This window comes from Eutrema salsugineum, unplaced genomic scaffold, assembly GCF_000478725.1.
Source record: "Eutrema salsugineum unplaced genomic scaffold, Eutsalg1_0 scaffold_2, whole genome shotgun sequence".
NCBI classification, from domain to species: domain Eukaryota; kingdom Viridiplantae; phylum Streptophyta; class Magnoliopsida; order Brassicales; family Brassicaceae; genus Eutrema; species Eutrema salsugineum.
The window spans coordinates 16,499,458-16,505,170 of NW_006256829.1; the positions used below are offsets into that span (position 1 = coordinate 16,499,458).

Genomic DNA, 5,713 nt, shown 5'->3' on the forward strand with positions numbered 1-5,713 from the left:
CCACTTCCCAAGCTCCGACGGTTTCTTCACCAAAGTTCGAGCTTATTGAGTCATCTTGATTATGGAACTGGTCTCAGAGCATTTGGAGTCGTGGGATGAAAGCTACTGCTTCCAAAAGGTGACATGGTCGATACGAACCCAAATATGTTGCGATACGCGCTAAGTGTTTTCTCAGGGCTCGGCATCGTTACCTCGACATCGGCCAAGTCAAGGCTCGTATTCTGGGAATATTCTGAACTAGGCCTCGTGCTGACGCCTCGGCACGTTGGAATCAAGGCATGCACACGTAAGAAATAAAGCTGGAAACGACTAAGTGTTGAACGTGCACCTCGGTGTAGCGACCTCGGCGTGCATGCCGAACCCTGTTCGATCAAACCCCTCGACTACCAAGCGCCTCGGCATTTCATGCCGAGGTCCATTGTCAAAAACCCAGAATCAAGAACAAAGCTGCCCAAGTATACACACGTGAAGATGGATCAAAGACTAGGGTTCATGCATGTTCTTGACGTGTTCTTCACGAGATCTTCATTTGGATCTGGACTCACGTGCACTCCTCGGCATGAAGACCTCGGCTTCACTCTCCGACACACCGTGGCACTCACCCATCAACCCAAGATCGCGGTTCAGTACCCGGTTTGTTCCGGGCTGACCCGCGACACTTTACCTTTGCTATATATACATTTTGAGACTAAAAACCTAAGGATCTGATCTCTTACCTGTTTTTAGTTTTGAAGAACTTGCCTTTTTAGTGAAACTTGATGATTCTAATCCGATATCTTGTTGTTGCATAAGAAATCTTGTTCTTTATTTATTCCTTTTATCATCTAACATTAAACTCCTCATCATGACCAGCTACACGTCTTGCAAAGGACTTAGTGAGCTCGTTATGATTAGTGAGTAGTCGTTTAAGCGGCTTTAGATGAGTAGATTAGGGTGCTTTCAAGGTAGATTAGTGGGTTTAGGTGTCTAGTCTTGCATGTTTCATTCTTTAACCGACGAGATCTCTAGGCTGGATCCAAGCACATCACTTGAGGTTCAGATCTGAGACATATCTCGCATCAAAAGTGTTTGTAGAAATGTCTGAACCACTCGGTTAAGGGTTTAAGAGTCTTTCATCGCGAGAGTGATAGTTTGTTGTTTTAAATGACATTTTTGAACTGATTCTTATTGCTGATTGATTCGATGCTTCTCAAAGGACATTTTTGGTATGAAGGAGGATCAATTTAGATGCTTAATACTTTCATGAGAAGATTAACATGCCTTGAGTTCAAAGTTAAATGAAACCGCTTGATGTTTTGATTCATTAACCCACTAGTTGAACTTGGAAGCACCCGAGTCAAGTATCTCGTCTAAAGTCTCTTGCTTTATTACATATTATCATCATCTGAATCGCTTAGTTATCATTTGCATCTTTGCTTTGTTTGATTCTCATCATTTACCTTACTTACATGCTTAATCGTTATTATTTAGCTTAGAAAAACCCTCACCATTTTATCTTGACTTAAACAAACAAACAACATAGACTAGTGTCTCGATGACAAGTCTGGATTGACACCTCTTAATACTACTTTGACAAGGGGATTGATAGCCCTGAGACTTAAAAACTCTTATCTATCAATTGGCGCCGTTGCCAACTTGTCGGAGCATTAGTCTTTTGTTTGTTATTGAGCTCAAGATTTTAACTTTCTTTGTTTTACTAACTTCTTTGCAAGTTCTTGTGTTACTTTCAGGTGCATGAAAACTGATACGTTCATAATTTGCACCATTTAGGTTGCATAAATCATTCCAAATCATGTTTTATTTCATGCATTTTAGGTCCTTAGGGTTTGTTTTAGAACTTAGGAGATGCATTAGGTCCCAATGAGTCTTTGCATGTTTTGAGTGTCTATCAGGTGAATATGGAGCTGAAAAGATGAATCAAGGAGGTGGAATGGTGAGCAAAGCTTGAAAAAGTGGAAAACTTGGGTCTATGGAGGTTATCGGCCATTCTCGCTGGCCAGGAAGGTTTTGTCGACCATTTTCACGTACCGCGGGTGAACTTTGTCGACCAAAACACGTACCGCGAGTGAAGTGTATCGGCCAAAATCTCCGGGTGCAAACATGTTTCAGAAATCGCCTGTCCGGGGAGCCTTCCGGTCCGATTCAGACGGCGGGTGCTTCATAGAAGTTGGAGAGCATTGCATCACGGTCTCTTAGCAAGTGGAATCGTGGAATTCGGACGCGTGAGCAGAGAGATAAGCTTGTCGGAAGGAACCCCAGTCTCGCAGGTATTCCGGACCGAGCAGATCAGCCCTAAAGGATGCGAAGGACGGTGCACTTCCAGGCCGATTTGGTTTCCGGGTCCTTCATGAGAATCAGAGACATTTGAGTCTTCTTTCCAGAACGTCCAAGAGCATTCAATTCGGATCTATGAGCAGGAAGATACGGTCTCCGGAATGGACACATGTCTAGACGCCTCTCTCTGGTCGTGTACATGCACTGCAAAGATGTGCCCTCCAGGAAGCCTTCCACTTCCCAAGCACTGAAACTTCCTTCACCAAAGTTGGAGATAAATGAGTCCTCTGTCTTCTGCAACCTAAATCATTCAATTCGGACAAGTATCACAGGAGTTACACTCTCCGGAATGCGAAGTGGTCTAAGCTGCTCTGGATGCTGCGAGATGGTCTTGCGACTTGGTTAACCCGCAGGCCTGAAGATGAACGCCTGAATGCTGATGCTGCGAGTTGAAATGTGCGGATAAACTATCACTGGAAGAGGTCTGAAGCTCCCGAGCAAGAGAAATGCTAAGTCCACAATCGTGCGACTTAGGCATGCGAGTCATCCGCGCCTGGATCTATGCCGCACAATCACTCGCAAATCACTCCGACTTGAGCTTGCGACCTAGGTGCAATAGAGACCAACCCGCACAGTTTGTACATCCCCCAGAAACCGGCTCAGCCCTGCGAGTTGGAGAGGAAGGAGACCATGCCGCAGAAACGTTCGCAATTTACTCCTACTTAAGCGTGCGGCCAAGACAAGGCGGTTCAAGCTTCACAAGACAAGTCTCCATCTACTGCGACTTAGGTGTGCGGCCTGGGACATACTGAACCGACCCGCAGCTTTTCCCACTCTATCCATTAAAGCCGGGTCAGGACCCGGTTTGTTCCGGGCTGACCCGGTTCGTTTTTAAGGAAGTATAAATACTTTTTAGGGTTTTTTTGGGAGGAACTAAGTTTTATTCCCTTTGTCTCTTGCCTCTTTGGTGAAAAGACTCCATTAAGAAGAGAAAGATCTTTATTTGAGTGTTTAATCAAGAGAGTTTAAGGAGATCTGGGTGTTTAAAGCTGTTTTCTTTTGAATCTATCATCTCCATCTCCATTTCTCATCATTAATCATGCTAATCTACTCAACTTGCAAAAGTTTAAGAGAGATTAGTATGATTAGTGAGTAGTCACCTTAATGAGGTTCTAGATGTGTAGGTTAGGGTGCTAAAGTGTTAGATTAGGAGTGCTTAGGGCTAGATTCATTGATTCATCTCTCTAAACAGCTGTTCTCTATGCTAGATCCTTGATAATCACTTGAGATCTAGATTCTGGGAATTTCATGCACCAAAAGTGTTTGATGAAATTCCTGAAAGAGTTGTGTTAGAGGTTTAAGTAATTTTTCATCATGGGAATGATTTGTTAAATGCTTGAATGATCATTAAGAGCTGTTTGTTAATGCATATTGATTCATGTTTCACAAATGGGAATTTGGTTTGAAAATGGATTAGTATAGGGGTTAATACCTTCATGAGAGGATTAACCTAGATTAGAGTTCTTAATCATTTGAATCATGTCTCATCATTGTCATTAGCATTTCTAGTTTAACACCAAGGCACCCTAACCAGCTATCATGTCTAGAATCTCATGCCTCCATCATATCATATTCACATCATTTGTCATTGTCATTTGTCTTTAAACCTGTTTATGTTTATAGTTGTCTCTAGATTAATCAAAACCTATTCTTGTTTGCTTGAATTAAGAACTTGAACATATAGCTTAGTGTCTAACACCACATTTGGATTGATAAACCTCTTTGTGCTACATTGACAAGGGGATTGATAGCCCTGAGACCATAAAAAGTCTTGTCTATCAATTGGCGCCGTTGCCAAGTTGTGGTTTGATTAGCATTAAGCTCTGATCTGTTCTTGAGATCAAGTGCTTACTTTCTTGTTTTTACTGATTCCTTTCAAGTTCTGTTTGTGATTTCAGGTGTATGAACACCAGGTCTAGATCAAGAAGCTGTGGTCCTCCTTTTCCTCTAAACGACAACATCAACCTTTTGGTACCAAGGAGGAGAAGAGACAGACGTGGTAGACACATTGATCAGACTGAGATGGCAGAACAAGGAGATCACGTGGTAGATATGGAACAACCAGTTCAGGAGCAACAAGCTCAAGGTCAGGGAGCTGGTATTGGAGTTGGTCAGGGGTTTCACCAGGGCAATGTTCAGCAGGAACAGGTGCACCACCAACAAGCCTATGTCCACCAGGGACAAGCTCAGGCTCATCAACAGAGGCATCAGGCCAATGTTCAACAAAGACACCAGGTGCACCACCAACCCCACCCTTTCCAACCACAACAAAGAAGATATGAGCAACCCCAAATCTATGTTGGCGAGAATGACAGGGCCAATGCTCATCAGTATGGAGCTGGTATTCAGGCACCACCTGTGCAGAACAACAACTTTGAAGTGAAAGCATCATTGCTGAATATGGTCCAGAACTCAAAGTTCCATGGGTTAGCAATGGAAGATCCCTTGGAACACTTGGACCAGTTTGATAAGGTGTGTGATCTGACCAAGATAAATGGAGTTTCAGAAGACAGCTTTAAGCTAAGACTATTCCCATTCAGTCTTGGTGATAAAGCTCATCAATGGGAGAAGAATCTTCCAAGAGGCTCCATTCAAACCTGGGAGCAATGCAAGCAAGCCTTCTTATCTAAGTTCTTCTCTACCTCAAGAACTGCAAAACTAAGGAACCAAATCTCTAGCTTCACTCAGCAAAGCAATGAAAGTTTTGGTGAAGCATATGAGAGATTCAGGAGCTACACAAACCAATGCCCACACCATGGGTTTAGTGAGGCTTCTCTTCTCAGCACACTGTATAGGGGAGCTCTTCCCAAGATTAGAAACCAGCTGGATACTGCTTCCAATGGGAACTTTCTGGGTAAAGAGATTCATGCTGCTTTAGAGCTAGTGGAGAACTTAGCATTGAGCAATGATACTTATGGTGAAGACTATGACAGATCAAATAGGTCTGAAGGTTCAAGCTCAGAACAGAGGCTCACCAGAGAAGTTAAGGAGTTGAGGAGTGAATTGGACAAGCTGAAATTCACCACTCAGAAGCCAATGCATTTTGTTGGAGAGTATGAGGAACCTTCTCAAATTTTTGAGAACATAAGTGAAGAAGGTCTTACCCAAGAGGAGCTCAACTACATTGGGAATCAGAGGTTCCAAAGATATCAGTATGGTAATGCCAATCCAAACCTCTCTTACAGGAACACCAATGTAGCTAACCCACAAGACCAGGTCTATCCCAATTCTCAAGCTCCAAAGAACTTTGTTCCCAAGCACAACTTTCAAGGGTCATTCCAACCCAAGAATCAATTTGGTCAGAATCAGAGTTTTGGTCAGCAACAGCAACCATTTCAGGGCACTGGTTACACTTCACAGCAGCCAAAGGCACCACCAG

The 5,713-nt window shown here is 43.2% G+C and overlaps 1 non-coding gene across 1 annotated transcript; it reads right to left on the reverse strand.

Annotated features, from left to right (window-relative positions):
* Window positions 1-4,989: 4,989 nt before the first annotated feature.
* On the reverse strand, window positions 4,990-5,096 carry LOC112087028. The gene has a single exon (XR_002899875.1). It is a non-coding gene; the product is annotated as a small nucleolar RNA R71 (small nucleolar RNA).
* Window positions 5,097-5,713: the final 617 nt, after the last annotated feature.